General features: G+C 34.5%; 1 protein-coding gene across 1 annotated transcript in view; it reads right to left on the bottom strand.

Moving 5' to 3' along the window:
- LOC149776444 (uncharacterized) overlaps positions 1-17,967 on the bottom strand; it is a 43,076-nt gene extending 25,109 nt beyond the window's left edge. The window contains exon 1 of the mRNA XM_089942392.1: positions 17,824-17,967. The gene's annotated coding sequence lies outside the window, so the exon portion shown is untranslated. The remainder of the gene's footprint in view (positions 1-17,823) is intronic.
- Positions 17,968-18,283: the final 316 nt, after the last annotated feature.

Genomic DNA, 18,283 nt, shown 5'->3' with positions numbered 1-18,283 from the left:
AGTGCATAAATATGCACATAGTCAGCAAACATATCGCAACAAAACTTTATATATTTTGTTCTATGGTGCGCCTAAATAAAAATTGATTTTATTGAAATTATCAACAAGAACATGTGAAAGGAAAAGGTAATTAACCAAGAAATAAGCTAAGCCAATAAAACTATATATAAAAAATAAATAAACAAGCGTTTCTCATAATCCGAAGTTTCATTTGCGTACCTATGTCAATGTATACAGCCCCACATCCTTCTCCTACCAGACCTGCAAAAACTTGAATGCAAACTAAAATACTTTTCATGTCGCAGTCGGAAAAGTGATCACTTTCATATTTGGTGACATTAATAAATATATAGATCCGTCTGTTAGGTTTCTAATTCAGACCATTCATATTCATATTTCACATACTGATTTATTTTCAACGTAGATCTGTCAATATTAGAGTCACTTCTCAAGAAAGAGCAATCCCGCTGGTTGTGGCATTTAATACACAGATAAAATATTAAGAAATTTCCCCTACAAAGCACTGCTCTAGTTTGACGATTAATGTGAAACTCAGAAAAGACTTCACTTTGCCACAACTCGACGAAAGAAATAAAAATAGCGGAAATACTTCGTTAGCACGCGCCTGTGATAATATAACTTTCAAATTAAATCTTGATTGTGGTGCCGATTCCGCATACGAGAAACTTAAACTGTTCCGTATTTTAGTGGTGGCCAGTTGCACGTGCGAGACACGTGCGATCTACCTTGGATATCGCGTGCCGTGGAAGAGAGTAAGAAGAAATGGAGCCATATTTTCCATTTCGCTGAATACTCGTGCTATCATACTGGTTCTAATACGGGTAAAACGTGATCTTCAACAATATACAAGGCGAAAGAAGTAAACGCCCTGAATCTAGCATTGCTATAATATACCGTCAAGTCTAAGAATCACACATTCGAAGATTTTCTTTCTATGACCCACCAGGAAAAATGAATTTATGGTTAGCAACCAAATATAATAAGATGTCTTCAATTGAAATTATGGTTTTCTGAAAGCTTTCAAATGATAATGTTTATCCCCTTGAATCGTAAAAGCCGTTGTTACTATTTTTTTCTAGCAACCGGTTTAGAAAGGTCATGTTGTTGTTGTTGTTGTAGGGTTTAACGTCATTTTTCAGCACACGATAGCTATACATGGCGGCCAGTATTAATGGTGGAGGAAGAACCCGGAAAGAACCACCGACCCACAAGAAGCTACTGGCAAGCTTTTTCACATAACCACATTAGCCGAATCCGAGACTCGAACCCATGCAGACAGAGGTGAGATGGCAGTGATCCGTAACGGAGAGCGCTTTAGACCACTCGGCCACTCGGGGCCCCTGAAAGGTCATGTAGTTGATCCCAAATGCTACCTAAATCCCAGATATTGCCCGATATCATATAATGCATTTTACAGAAATAAAAGTAATATATAAAACATATTGAAATTCGGTTTTTACATAACAGAATGCGAGTATATAACCCCATATTTATAAGAACAACAACCCATATTTATAAGAACAACAACCCATATTAAGATTCGAAAGTTGTGCACGACAGGACACAAGTAAGAATTGTGGCCATTATATATATCATTGGTGGATTGCAAAGAAGAAAATATAAATAAATTTAAAATGATTATATATAAATGGTGGTTTGCAAAGAAGAAAATACAAATAAATTCAAAACAAACAGACTGACCATACTGTGGATTTTTCTTCGTATTGCGGATATATAGACGAATACTGTGAGAATGCGGATTTTGTTTTGTTTTAAATTTACTTTGTTGTTTCTTGCTTCTACTGCTTAATTTAGTTTCAGTGTGTCTCTGCTATTTGCAAATTTTACAAATTTGATGTCAAATTACATGAAACAATGCCATGACACTTATAGGTAGGTCTATTCTGTGCTTCTTCTTTCCTTAGTGGTATGATTATCCATTAAACGAGGATTTTTTTGTGCTTAACTGCTGATCAGGGCCTGTTTAGACTAGGCGTTCGCATAAGACGCCAAGATTGGGGTAGGGGCCAAAATGAAGTACACTGTTAGGTTATTCGTTTATTATCATGAAATATGGCACTGCCATGCTATTCATTTATCATTATTAAATATGGAGACTAAATAATGAAATTAATAAATTTTTATTTATACCAATGATCAGATTATAGTAAGCGTTTCACCCTGAGGTGCGGGGCGGCGGAAGGTGGAAGAATCGCCTATGGCACCACATATCATTCCACCGACCTTGCCTAATAAAAGGTCCAGAATTCTGGCAAAACATTTGACGTCACTCTGCATGTAACGTACTTATTTCTTATACTCGCGATACAAAATTTTAAATGTCATATCTGCACTCAGCAAAAATACTCCAGTATAATCCAGGAATGTGCGGGAAGAAATCCAGTACACGGACCATCCCATTTACCCAGAAGAGGCAATGAGTCCAATAAAACATGCCAGTCAGTGGGTCACTGATGCACCTTCATCAAGGTAAGAAAACGTTTACAACAATATTATCATCCTTCTAGCCAAGATACTTTAATAAGCAAACCTGATTAGATTTTTAAAGGTGAATTTATGTTTGTTTATTCAGTTTTTCTTTTTTTTTATAAAGATTACTGATACTTTAAAACATGCACAAATTCTTAAACAAAATTGTATTTATATTTTCGTTAATGATTGTTTAAACACAGAACGAAGATTACCTTAATATCGGATCCTGATGAACATTTATTTATGTGTCATTCTTTCGTCAAGCACTACACTCTGAAGACAAAATCCAGCTATTATTTTTCTGGCACGGTCCATTATCTGACTGTAAGAAGATCTTTTAATATCTAAGAAGAAATTATTTTTTACCAAGTATAAACTCGTCATCGAGTACGTAACAACTTAACATCTTTAGAGTGATATATATATATATATATATATATATATATATATATATATATATATATATATATATATATATATATATATATATATATATATATATATATATATATATATATATATATATATATATATATATATATATGTGTGTGTGTGTGTGTGTGTGTGTGTGTGATAAGCACTTGAACTTATTATATGCGGCATCCAGACGATAAATGTGTACGTAAGTATTTTTATATTTGTCTACGGCGGGATTAATTTTTTAAATATCTCTGTAAGAAAGTTCAATATGCCGTTATCTACTTGACAAAGAAACATACCAACAATGGTATTCATCGTCTCCTTTTTTAAGTACAGAATTTATAAGTTCTTTGTTTCTATCAATGATTTAAAATCTTTTCCTGTTTTTGTTTATTTGCAAGTTGATGAGGCACACGTTTGAATCTGGTTAAACCCGTTATATGTTTTCTCAGCGGAATACAATTTAGCATTTTTTTCAGTCTGAAGTCGGTTTCAAATGTACCATACGTATGAGGTTTTGGCGAAGGTATAAACTCAGAAAACCAAATATGACTGTATTGATTTTGTGCAAACTTTCTGAAAGCAAAATTACTAATTGAAACAACATTAACAACGAAAGAATAATCTGGTTATATTACGACGTCGACCATTACGAATTTGCGTCGAGCTTGGAATGAATAAAACAATATGAAGGATTACAACTTTCGTAGATCTTAGAGTGATGTAACAAGAATAAAGAAGATAACGATTTGCGTAGAGCGTGGAATGATACAACATGGAGGATTACGGTATTCGTAGAACTTGGAGTGATACAACAAGAGTACATTGACCATATCGATTTGCGTAGAGCTTGGAATGATGGAAGATTACAATATGCGTAGAACTTGGAGTGATACAACAAGCTTGGAATGATACAACAGTATGGAGGATTACGATTTGTGTAGAGGAGTAAAGAAGATAACGATTTGCGTAAAGCGTGGAATGATACAACAGTATGGAAGATTACAATATGCGTAGAACTTGGAGTGATACAACAAGCTTGGAATAATACAACAATATGGAGGATTACTGCGGTTTAATTTGCACTAAAATGACTCAACATCATGCTAAGTAGTCATTTGGTTGATGATGACATTTATAAAAGGACAGGTTTAGGGACGTTTGCAGAAGGCGTCAGTTTATGGAAATTTCGTTCTAGATGGAAGCTTAAAACTACTGCAGTGTGAAATGTAAATATGGTTAGCTCTCTGCGAAATTTAATGTCTCATAACTTTACGTCTGAAATATACCTTGGATCTGTTTGTTGCCTATACGCTTTGAAGCATCAAGGGACAGTGGTGATATGTAACGGGTAAGAAATACACAAAAACTGCATAAGTGTTTCATACACAAAAACTGCACACGTGTTTCATACACAAAAACTGCATTCGTGTTTCATTCTGAGTCGGCGGAAAGAACACGTGTGATATGTGAAATGTTAATGGAGCTGACTTTGATCACTTTGTCAGTGATTTTCCGAAGAATTATAAAGTATTTCTTGCACGGAAATTTTTGTCGTATGCATTCGCACCGGTCGCAGTTTCAAGTAAAATTTTCTACTTGAAAGAAAATTGAATAGAACTCGTTGCCTGAAATATTTCATTCTAGTCACCAGAGCCAGTATGTGTGTAATTTGCTGATTATTGTTCATCATATTTCTTTTATATATAAAAAATCTCATCAATCAATAATTATACTATCAAATCAAAATGACTTAATTGTTCTTCAATGGATATTAATGAGAAGTTAATACCATATGGAGAGGAACTCGTAACTAACTAAACTTGTTTAAGATCCAACTGTCTTTGCAATGAAATGATTATAGGAATTAAAGAAAATTGTTTGAGTAACTAAACTAGTGCGACTTTTGGCAATTATTTCAGGAGTTTCAAAGATGCTTACACAACAGAAAGTTAACCCATTCACCCCACCCATCCCTTCAGATTATCCACCAACCCACCACGTACAACTGGTTTTGATAGTTTCTCGGTTTAGCTCCAGGTAAACAAGAACGTTGAATGCGATGATATGGTCACGTGAAACGCTAAATTAATTTTTCCTTGCTGATTTATAATTCAAATCGGAGTCTCTGATTCAGTTAAGTTTATTCTTTCGTCTAATAATCTGATGAACCTAAACCACACAAGAAAGAGACCTCCCACATTTTATACTTAATTTGAAGTAAAATCATTAAAGTGGCAGCGTGTGATTTTTTGGGGACTCATGCCGGCGTGTAATAAGTAGAGATGGGTGCGGTGTGGTAATAATGATTTGTTCACGAGTCTGCTTTGCACCTCTTTTTTTTACACGATTTATTCCACCTATAACACAACCTAAGCTGCCACGTAACACTTTTTTTATTTGTTTCTTTTTCATATTTTTTTTTTTAATCGCTGCTTAATTTCGTTCAAGTAAAAGTTACTCCACAAAAGTTTTAGCTGAGCAATGACAAAGTTTCCATTACGTCTTAACTTAATTAAAATGCATTGCCGGTTTATGGTAAAGCACTTTGCTAACATTCGCTTATGTACTCCATTTTAAAACAGACTGAAAAAAACATTTTGATACGTCTTTAAATGTTTAAGTCTTCCAAAAAGATGTTTTCCTGAAGAGGCTTCCTAACGTTTAATGCTAGAAATTAAATATGTCGAGGAGACTAATTTGCTACAACAGAGTACCATATCGATTGAGTTCGGCTTCCAAGAATTGCAAAACAAACCCATCGGTCTACGCTCTTCACTTCATTACTCGTGAGTTGCAATCTCGTAAGAGGAAGAAAAACACTTCATTGAATTTTACGACTTGATGCATAAATACGCTTAGCAACGAGATAGTGGTCACTAGGAAACAAGATATTTCGCAAAATGACTTCCAAACCATAGACGTCCTCGTGCTGTTGCTACTTCTTTCAATAATCCTTCAAGATTTGGAGGCTGAGTCTGGAGTGTTGACGTTTGTTTATTGAGGTTTACGTAAAGGGGCCACTTGCAGGATTCTATCAGTAATACCAATATAATTCAATTTCGATCCTTCTTTTTCTTCGCCATGTTTACATAATAACCATAAATATGAATTTAATGCGACATTTCATGAATATGCCAGCGTTGTTTTTTTTTGTTTTTTTTAAATTGAATAAGCGAATTCTTGTGTTGTCTTGAAATGACCCTTCTAATCCCAAGTATTCTGAAAACTGACCCCCGTCGGGAAATTTTCTTTTGTTATTTTTTATTACTAAAATGTTGGCACATTCTTCCACTATTTTAATTCTGATAGCCGTTACAAAATAAGAAGGTAGTCACACACACAAAATTATAATTGCAATTCCCGAAGAATAGGAATTAAAATTTAGAAAAACCCAAACTGTAAGGAAGAAGTTGATTTGTTGTTTTCTTACTTGTGACAAATGCAAAAATGCATCAAAATAGAGTATTACTTTTTTTAAAAAAATGTTTAATAACATTTGTTAATTTGTTTGGATCGATAAGGTAAAAGTTAATCATATTTGCATAATACGTACAGAATGTTTCCCTCTATGGACATGTTTTCAATATATATAAATCTTTTCTGTTTCACAGAAATCAGTGCATACTGTCTTAGAGAAACATACCCATCCCCTCCTTTAAGATTTAAATACTATTTTAAAATTTCTTATTTTGGAGATTCTAAAGTATTGAAAATATGTATGCACGCCTATTAATACAGAGAACGAGAATGACAATTGGGATGAAAATCGACCTGTAAAATGTTAAACTGGTACACATTCTAAAACAACCCAATACCGTGTAAATATCATGACTAAAAACCAAATACTAAGAAAGATAGTAAACAATCTAAATATGAAGGCTGCAGTTTCTGGTGTTTAATAATGCCGTAGATAACTTCATTGAAAAATCATGTTCATGTTTGCATGTAATACGGGTAAAGAGCCAGGGTGTTGGGTTTCTTTTGGACATATGTATTGTATCTTCTACCTGCATAATCCGATTCACGATCAGCGGAAACCCTAATCAACATTACCTGTAAGTCATAGAATTTCTGAGCATCTCAGAAACATTGCGATACACTGTCTCTTTTTTCAGCACAATTCAGCTGGAAAATGTCTGATTCGTATTAGCTAAACAAATATATTGCATCGATATTACAAAGTTAAAAAACTACAATGATAAAGTATTACTGTTTTGCTATAAATAGAAAAACTAATATTTAAAGCATAGAAATATCACAATAACATTCTCTACATAATCAAACTGTATAACCTTCACACACACACACACATGTATGTATGTATATATATATATATATATATATATATATATATATATATATATATATATATATATATATATATATATATACATACATGAAACTTCATCTGAATTTCAAAAGGTTCTGGAAATTTGAGTCAAACATTTTATCCTTTCCGTTTTCTGTGTATACCCAGCAGTGGTGTCACTAGGGGGTGGGGTGGGTGGGTGTGCAGACCGCACCGGGTAACACCAAAATGACATTACTAAGGATTCTGTATGGTCTGTTACGGAAGGAGGTCCATGGGGTGACAACATGACTTATCTGGGAGTGACAGCATGAGTTAACGCACTGGGTGACACCAACCCTAGTGACGCCACTGATACCCAGACACTGTCCGATTAAATTGTCTTCAGGCTTTACCCCACAATCCGCTTTTGCAATACACTCGTGGCAGTTTCTGCGTCTGCATCATTTACGCCGTATACCAAGCTTGATGCTAATCAAATTCTGTTTGAAACTATGAACTTTGCTGGTGTTGAAGGAAACAAAATCGATAAAACGACAAACAGGGCCATTAATCGCATCGGCTAGATGTGCTAAGTGGCCATATGTGCAAGTAATTGTAAAAAAGTTACATTTTCTATGATCACTGAAGACAGAATAAAAAACACCCATTTAAGTCTTGCGTTGTCTCATTTGATCGTGACTTCTCCACTTATGTGATTACGTCATCTATCCAAAGATGTCCGATTGATAGGGACATGCGTAATAATCCAGACAAAGGATGCGGACTGCACATCTGTCACAGAAAATAATGTCATCTGTTTGGGTAGAAATGTGAGAATCATTGATACCGCGTTTCTTTTGATTTTAGATGTCACACAATATCATTGCCATCACTGTGCAACATTTAAAACTATCGATGTCTCAAATCAATTTCAGTTAATAAAGCATAACAAATATTTTTAATCACTTTAGCGCCCAGATTTGAGGTATTTGCAACGGTTTAAATTTAAAATATATGACAGATTATCTAGAAGCTCTTTCAAAAAATAAGTTATTTTATGTATATGTCTAAAGATCACATTGTGTGTGTGCGTGTGCGCGTGCGCGTGCGTGTGCGCGCTTGTGTGCGTGTGTGTGTGTGTGTGTGATCCCAAATTATACGGAGCGTTCTGACGGATATTTATTTATTTAGTTTTTTATAATCATCATTAAAAGTCAAACATATTTATTGCTGTCATTTTAATACCTGCCAAGAGAAGCTGATCTGATGTAGATGATATATTTTACATTTATTCAGAAATTATAATTATTTTCTTCTGTACTATGTAGTGGTAAGTTCGTGAGTGGATATTATTGTTACGTTCTTTGATCACACTTTTTAGAATACCTACACATATCGACGGTATATTTTTGGTAATGATAGAAAGGCTGCTCGTGTAAACTGATTACTTTATTGTCTATAGACGTTTACAAAATTGGTAAAAGTGTAAACGAAACATGCACGTGAATGACAGTCGAAGACGCAGGACCAACCTTTACAATTAAATGATATAAATGTATGTATTTGCTTAAGTGTACAGTTTAGTATAATTTTTCTGTTATTTCTTTTCTTGAAATATGCAGACCTTACCGGTGGCCTAGTGGATAGAGCGTGGGCCTCGGATGCGGGAGGTCGCGGGTTCGAACACCGGCCGAGTCATACCAAAGACTTACAAAAATTTACAAGCAGTTGCCTCGCTTGCCGCTCAGCATTAAGGGGTTAGTGTTTGGACTGGTCGGCCTGGTGTCAGGATTAATGTGACTGGGTGGGACATCATGCTACATGTGTGCGGCATTATGCCCTAGTGCTATGCATCACTATAAACTCCCACACTACAGACATCGAAGCGATATGCTGATGTTGTTGTTCTTGTTGTTGTTGTTGTGAGGTTTAACGCCATTTTCAGCACACGATAGGCTATACATGGTGGCCAGTATTAATGGTGGAGGAAGAACACAGGAAAACCCCGGAAAGAACCACCGACCCACGAGAAGCTACTGGCAAGCTTTCTCACATACCCACAATGGCTGAATGCGAGACTCGAACAAGCGCAGACAGAGTTGAGATGGCAGTGATCCGCAACGGAGAGCGTTTTAGACCACTCGGTCACTCGGGGCCCCCGATATGGCTGAAAATGTGTTAAAGCTACATTAAAAATTTAAATCATACACATAAACACAAGCCAATATGTGTGATTTTCCTATCGGATGTGCAGCTCGACGAAAATTCCAGTAGTTTTAAAATCATGTTTATCAAAAGAACCATTACTTAGTAAAACATGTTTTTGAAACACCGTTTCAAGTTTCTAAGCTACTGTGCATTTTAGTCACTGTAGATCAAACAAAAGCATCTCACGCTCATGTCCACTCAGTATGTCCGCTTGCATCATTAATTTGAATCGTCATGTATACACGTGAGCAGGAGCAAATAATACCGCAATGATTATATGGCTGTTTTACCTCAGTCGTCTGATATATTCAGCAGAGATATATCTTGCATTCTGAATCATGTCATAATAAGAGGTAAATACGTAGAGCAAATGAAACAATCACAAGTTGAATGAGGCATAGCATGCAGGCCCGGCCTTAGGGTGTGCGGGACCCAAGGCGGTTGCTTCGTTCGCCTTGTCCTAGGGCCGGGCCTGATAGCGTGCTCGTTATAATGGCAGTCAGCTTTTCAGACAGTCTAACTCTACCAGTTCATTACCACATATCTACCAAATGTTGAGTTTCTAATTGTTTCTGAACACTGCATCAGTACGCTGTATGTGAATAGTTTATCAGAGCCAATTTGTTTTATTTACACCGTATTGTACCAGTGGCCATATTCCAATATTCCAAATTCTATTCTTTGTTCCCTTATCCAATTTTGTTACTGACATGCATAGTACATTGTTTCGTTGATGGATAAGCTCTGGCAAAATGAACGTGATGGACAGGTTTGTCATTTTCCATTTGCGACATTTACTTTAAAGAGAAGGAAGCATCTCGATTTCATAGAAAATATCGAAAATTTAAATGTCAGCCGACAGTGTGTAAATTCAAACAAACTCAACTTCGGTCACTTGGAAGATAGTATTTCCTGCCCATTTTTGGCACAATGTTTTTACAATAACAGAGGTGTGATATTTCAGTCTGAACTATATAACGTCAGTAGCAGCAAAATATTTTCGTCTACTTTGCGAGATAGAAAAGGACAAACGGTGCTATCTGACATTTCGCAGGATAGCCCTGGGCTTAGTTTAACCGGGACCTAATTCCCCAGGGGAAGTTCTACAACGCCAGTTATTGTAACCCTTTTCAGCAAGACCAGTTTCATCAGTTGCCTCGTGTGAATTTTAATTAGTTCCTTGCCCATCAATCATCGAATAATTGAATTTTATTATGATGTGATTGCTGATATTACATCTGCCACAGACATTATGAGGTTTGTGCGATAAATACTATAGTCAAGCAATAATGTGGTCCATTCTGCAATTAGAAGTTTCTTGTGCATGGAAAATTAACCTTTGTAGATTTCATGAACATCTTGCCTAATTAGTAAAAAGTATAAATTGTCATTTAATGTGGGTAGCATTATTCTCTCCCAGAGAAATTAGGTCAAGTTTGAAAACAAATTAAATTAATGTGAATCGGTGCTTGATAAAAATTTTATTTTCTGTCTCTAACGTTTCATATAAGATAAATACTCCCCTCTACATATCCGCCGTTAGAACACGTTTAACAAATGTCATATGTATAGATGACCACGAGTTTTGTAATATGATGTACACATATTTAGCTGCGTCAATCAGTATAATAATTATAAATATGACAATACAAACATCAAACAAAGTAAATAAACGACAAAAATTAAGAGCGTTATATTTTCATCTAACCTTGGTTTTTGAACCCCTATATCTTACCCCAATCGCCTTGACAGTGATGATCCATTATAGTGTTTCTTTATATTCATTTCCAGTCACTGGGTGTCGATCAGACTCTTGCAGAATATCTCGAGAAAGTTGCAACTAGTCAAAACCTTTTGGAAAGTTCATGAAAAGTAGTTCAAAGCTGCATGTAAACATCCGAAACGTCTGCACGTGTCAATGTACATTATATTTCAAAACTATTTACCCTAAAATTGTCACAAGATATTTATAAAAGCGATTTCGGAACAATCTGCATACGAATTTCATGTGGCTTAACACCACTTGAGATGTCAGTCAAACACATCATAACGTCACTTGTAACCATAAAATTAATAGTCAAAATTGGGGGGGGGGGGCTATTTGTACGACTCTGTAGCAGGTGCTCCTGTGCCAACGATTTATACAGAACAGAGTGTACTTCATTATCATAAATCCATCCCGGCATGCGGTCTGGCAAACAAATGGACATTCGCTGCGCTTACCTATTCTTAAACGCTGTTTTGGTGGAAATCGACCGTGGGTTGCCAACATTGTACAGCGCACTCCTAAATTTGAACTTTAACTCGATGACCATTAAGCATCAGTCCGCCACATCTTTTGATAAAAATGCGCTGTCATATTTAATAGATTTTTGTCATTAGTGACAAACGTCCGTTTATTTTAATTATCTAGATAAGACGTTGAAGTTTCATTTAGAAGGTGAAGGACAAGAAAAACGCCGTCGTGTCGGAAATAGATGCAAGATTTCATTCCTAGCCTATATATTGGCGATGCTGAAAAGATTCAAATGGCTGGTATTCAATCTTAAATTTATTTTCTCTTAATTAAGAGCATGTCATACTTAAAGGAATTTATTTAGAATATCTCTCCTCTTGACAGGGTTTTATTTTGTATATATACATTAATTCTAGTCCTTTCTTCTTTAAATTGGCCATTTTTTTTTTGCAATAATATTGTAATAATAAATCCACAATGTAATAATAACTGATAATGTCATAAATCTCAGCCCATGGTGTTGTTCGATATTAAGCTGTAATGCAGCAAACATCAAACCGATAATGCAAAATTAAAAATAACTATCTGAAAATAATGGACAAAGTCGAGTACATGACGATGATATGGCGGTGGGGTCTCAGCAGATATATGTTAGAAATATGATGCATAAGTCAGTCGCAGACGAGATTATATAATACTGTTCATAAGGTAACTGCGTTATCTTGCAGGGTAATTTAAAGAAAAAAATATCTGTTTCAATTTTGAGAAAGTGTAGAACAGTATTTACGTTCGGCGAGAAAGCATATATTTGAAAAAATATTAAAATGTCAACGTCTTCTCTACATGCTACGTGGAACTTATGACTCTTATAAATGAGACAACATGACTACGGTATTATGTGTACCAATCTAGATGTCCGGCTGGTTGTACTTTTTGCCGGTTAGTTCCTCCATCGATGTACTTTTACCGAAAAACATACCAGCCATGAGGTTCCAGAAGCAAATATTAAACCTGAGTCACGTTTTTAAAGCCACGATAAAAGAAAAATCACGTTGCCCTCCCTTTTTGTCATTCAGATAAAATGATATACATTTAAGCCAACATACTGGACGAATTATTAACATCAATATACTGGACGAATTATTACATCAATATACTGGACGAATTATTACATCAATATACTGGACGAATTATTAACATCAATATACTGGACGAATTATTACATCAATATACTGGACGAATTATTAACATCAATATACTGGACGAATTATTACATCAATATACTGGACGAATTATTACATCAATATACTGGACGAATTATTACATCAATATACTGGACGAATTATTACATCAATATACTGGACGAATTATTACATCAATATACTGGACGAATTATTACATCAATATACTGGACGAATTATTAACATCAATATACTGGACGAATTATTAACATCAATATACTGGACGAATTATTACATTAATATACTGGACGAATTATTAACATCAATATACTGGACGAATTATTACATCAGTATACTGGACGAATTATTACATTAATATACTGGACGAATTATTAACATCAATATACTGGACGAATTATTACATCAATATACTGGACCAGTTACTATATTATTAGTAAAACTTGTATAACATGATTGGGAAAGGATATTATTATTTTATTAGTCAGAATGCTGTTTGATGATCTTTTAATTGTTTTAAAATTGTTAGTTTAATTTTGATTACATTGCATGTAAAACTGATTTATTGGTCAAATAAATTACGTTACTGGATAGTATTATACAAACGATAATTATCATATTATCGATAATCATTAAATTTCGGTAATTATTACAATATCAATAATTATTACAATATCAATAATTATTACAATATCAATAATTATTACAATATCAATAATTATTACATTATCGGTAATTATTACATTATCGACAGTCATTACGTTTCAATAATTATTACATTATCGGTTATCATTATACTTTCGGTAGTTATTATATTATCGTTAATCATTAGATATCGGTAATTATTACATTATCGGTAATCATTATCGGTTGTAACATTGGCTGTTCAGTTTAATATCTATGTAGTACGGTTGATTAGTGATGTCTTAACGATATTCGCTATATGTTGATAGCGGAATCACTCTGTCACTCCCCTGCCATACAAATGGCAATCCTGTGCACAGTTAAAGTCATTTTCAGAATTTTCCACCCATGGCTTTCATTAGTTACTATCCGTTGAACAACTTCTAAGGCAAATATTCCTTGAATAATTATAAGAAAGTCCTCCATTGTAAACAGAATCGAACAAAATCTGATATTATACTTCGCAATCACGATTTTGTAAATTGCTAACACTGCTGGTGTGCCCAAACCATCTTGGCATTACATGATGGTTTTAACAACTACGACAAGTTTTTGTCTCTCACAATTTTCAAGAAAACTAAGTTTTGTCACTAGTTGAATTTAAAGGTCTGCCTTTGAAATTTTTCTCCATGAATTATGAACGTATTATAATATTTTGAATATATCCCACAGAAACCGATAAGCCATTTCGAAATCGATTTCAGATAAAATGGACATATTTTCGTATCCGTTCATGAATTTACAATGATCTATGATTTGGAATCCGAAACTAGTGTAGTTTCGCTCAATCAGATGCTTGTGCGACTTGGTTTTGTCTCCTTTCGATTGTCTGGAGTCTCCCAAGAACTCATCGAACGAGACTAAAGCGTGCACATTGGTTGCATCTATAAATTTGTAATTGCGAAGTGCCTTTTTCGCGAGCAAACTGTGTATTCATTATATTTCATTTCTCATTCTTAGACTCCGCCGTTAAATATAATTTACCTGGTAAATTTGACTAATCAAACTGATACAGTTATATGCATACAACTGACTACACGGTCAGTGAAGAGGACTACACGGTCAGGTGCTAATAGCTGATCACACAATCAGTAAAACTAACTAAACCGATTGCGCGCAATGGAAACATTAAGTCAGCGAAATGGACAAGTAACTGTAGTAATGCATTAATCTTGGCTTAAACAGATTTATTTTATTCAAATCAGTTTAATGATATCGAGTAATGTCTGTAGCTGTAGTTATTATATTTCAGTTTGCTTTTGAGAAAACATTGTTGGAGCGGGGGGGGGGGTGCTTTGTGCAGAATAGATGTTGGGAAATCTGTTTCTATAAGATTTGAATACATTATTTGCTACTTTTAAATGTCGACGGAACACTGTAAATGCTCGTCAAACTTCTGCAATGTCCATTACCCCTAACGCTGACACCACGTTTGGCCAGTGTCCGAAGGGGATAGGTGTATTGGTCATACAGAGGGGTAGGAACAAAAGAAATATAGCTAATGGCACTTAATTGGATCAAAAACACCATCACTGACTTTAATTAAGGCCTTTCATATGATGGTCATATTTTGACCGCCAGCAAATTGGGCGATCTACGGGAGAACTCATACATTCTGAACCCCACTCTTTGCATACATTTGCTGAACTATGCATACTATTATAGCTGTATTTATCTTGCCTGACACACCCTTCAGAATCCGGCAAATGCTAAATGCAATTTATAGTACGGCAATGAATACTCATGCTGAGCCGAAGAAAAAGATGTCTCTGTTAGATAAAAACTCAATTTTGAGTTCCGGTGAACGCGCCCTGTGGGTTCAGTAATTTTGGGAATAAAATTATACATTGACCCATTCTGTAGTCAGTGACACTTTCAACTCAAGACAATCAATGTCATAATAAATTTGACTCTCACAAATTTGCCACCATAATTTTGCATGAATTAAATATTAAAAATCGGTGCAAAATATTATCTGATAAAACAGCCTTCAAACTCGCTTCATACGGGCATGTGGCCTGTCTTTCCATAAACGAAATTACTATGAAAAATCATCTTTAAAAAATGTCTTTGTTGAATCTTATAGAGACGAAAGAAAGGGTAAATTTAATAAATTTCCATATCGGGACACGAAACCTTAAAAGACAAAAATGTAAAGAAATAATCAAATAGTCTCAGCCACTGTTTCTCCTATACAAGTCGTATACACGAAGTTTAATCACTCTCTCTTTAATTGATGATAAAATATTTTGTCTATTAAAATTATAATTTGGTGTTCGTTTTTAGCAATCTTCTGAACTTGTTCTTCCATTACACACACACACACACACACACACACACACACACACACACACATATATCTTAACATAATCTATTTTAAAAAATCACCGTCGATGTGTGGGGTTTTTCTTCAAGTAAGCGAATTTACAATACTACAAGCCGGTGTGCTCTATCCTTACTTCCATCACTCTTTCTCAGTAATTAGAAGAAAACTTTGTGCTATTTTGATTACGTCTACATGTGAATTTTGAAGTCATCACAACTGTATAAGTTGGGTCCAACTGCAAACTGCATAAAACCATCTCTTTCATCATCATCGTCAACATCATCATCATCATCTCTCTCTCTCTCTCTCTCTCTCTCTCTCTCTCCAATATCTACTTATTCATTTATTTGCTTTGTTTACGTTGGCTCTGAGTCGTCAAGTTCTGCATCTTTTTATTTGTAGACATAAGTGTACTAACGGGGGGGGGGAGGGAGCGGTGCGCCATTTATCCTTAGTACGCCACTGTTTTCAAATCATGCAAAAAGAGGAAGACGTAAGTGGAAAAAACTTAAGTGCAATCTCATCACTTATTCATTTTTATAAACTAAACTCCGTTCTTCGTGTGCAGTCGGCATTTTGTCTTTATTGCTTTTATTGATATCATCATGTTTCTTTACAGCAGTAATAGGGTAACGGTTTTGTTGTAGTAGTAGCAGAAGTAGTAGTAGTAGCAGTTTTAGTGGTAGTAGTAGTAGTAGTAAAAGTAGTAGTAGTAGTTGTTGTAATAGCAGTAGTAGTAATAGCAATAGTAGTATTAACAGCAGTAGTAGTGGTAGTAGTAGTAGTAGTGTTGCAGGCAGCAGGATACGGAGGATTAACAATCTGAACAACTAATCAACATTCGCGTTATTAGTTGAAAAGAGTATTCTTCATTGCATTGATTGATAGATAGACAGACAGACAGACAGATAGTCGAAACGAGAAACCCAACAATTACTGCAAAGCAATCGACAGGAAACAGCAGCAAGAAGTCTGTTTCAAATGAACGTATAAAAGACGGCATTGGGTCATATTATATCTATTCTGATGCCGATAAAAAGAAAAACTGCCAAAAATAAATTGAAAAACAAAAGATTGATATCTATGTTGAATCACTTGGTCAAGAATAGACGTACAGCTAGCTGTTATTTTTCATAAGAAGAATGCAATGTGACTCAAATGGAAACATAATCAACGGAAAGGAGTGAAGATGACAACGACGACGATGATGAAAATAAGCATCGATCTTTATATCAACACACAATATTAAACAAATAACAAGAACAATAATAATAATTATCAGCTTAATTGTGCAGAACGATTTGTAACCTTTATAGAGCCGTCTCCTTTTGGGATTGAAAACAAGATATAATAAAATAAGTAAATTTATGAAGGAATTAGCGATATAATGAATGAATTATTTACTATATAATTAATGATTCATCTCTGTCAACATTTTTATTATTATTATTATTATTATTATTATTATTATTATTATTATTATTATTATTATTATACAGTAAGCAATTCTAGCGACAACGATTATATGGATTACAGCAAATTCGGAAGAGAACAAAAACTTAAGACAGCTTACGCAATGTTTAATAATGTACTATAAGAGATTTAATCAATAACTAAAATGATCACGGCAAAATTAATATTTTTGCTACTTCATATAATATGATAGGACTGAGATTTTTATGGCACGTTAATTTTGTCAATTAATGTGTACTCGTGAAAAAAATAGAAGAAAAAGGATGAAATATTCCATTCATAGAAAGTAACAAAAAATATTCCTTTCATAAAATGTAAGCTAAAGTAAAATATTCACTCCATAGAAAGTAACATAAAATAACATATTCCTTCATATAATGTAACATAAAATAAAATATCCCGTTCATAGATTATAACATAAAATAAAAATCTTCCATTTAAAGAATATAACATAAAATATTTTATTTACCTTTAAGGATGGTAAGGCACTTTGGTAATTTAGAATCTACTTTTACAAGTGTCACATTTGCAGTACTAGTTCCAGTATCCGTACCCGATCCGGAAATATCAGCAAGTAAACGACCCTCCGGAATCAGCCAACTTTTTGATTCCAACTTTCCCCGTTTCCTTTTGATCCCATATGGCACTTGATCCACGCCTTATATCAAGAAGAGTCTCCGCCTAACGGTTTTGATTATTATGCAAATTTGCTCACCACTTCATTGACAAAATCCCCAACGACGCCTATAGCCGTGCACATCTGTCACAAAAATAACGCGCTGCTTCTTAAGCTAGTTGCCCAGGAGATCCATTCCTTCTAAAAGGCCATCATTGTTAAGTAAACGGTTAAAATAACTTAATACATACAAGATTAAATCATATAAATATTTTTTTTTATTGTTAACGTTTTGTCAACTCGAATTATTTAT

Source organism: Sinohyriopsis cumingii, chromosome 18, assembly GCF_028554795.1.
Source record: "Sinohyriopsis cumingii isolate HCF-2022 chromosome 18, ASM2855479v2, whole genome shotgun sequence".
Classification (NCBI taxonomy): Eukaryota; Metazoa; Mollusca; class Bivalvia; order Unionida; family Unionidae; genus Sinohyriopsis; species Sinohyriopsis cumingii.
The sequence above is the reverse complement of the archived record's forward strand: the minus strand, read 5'-3'. Positions and strand labels throughout refer to the sequence as shown.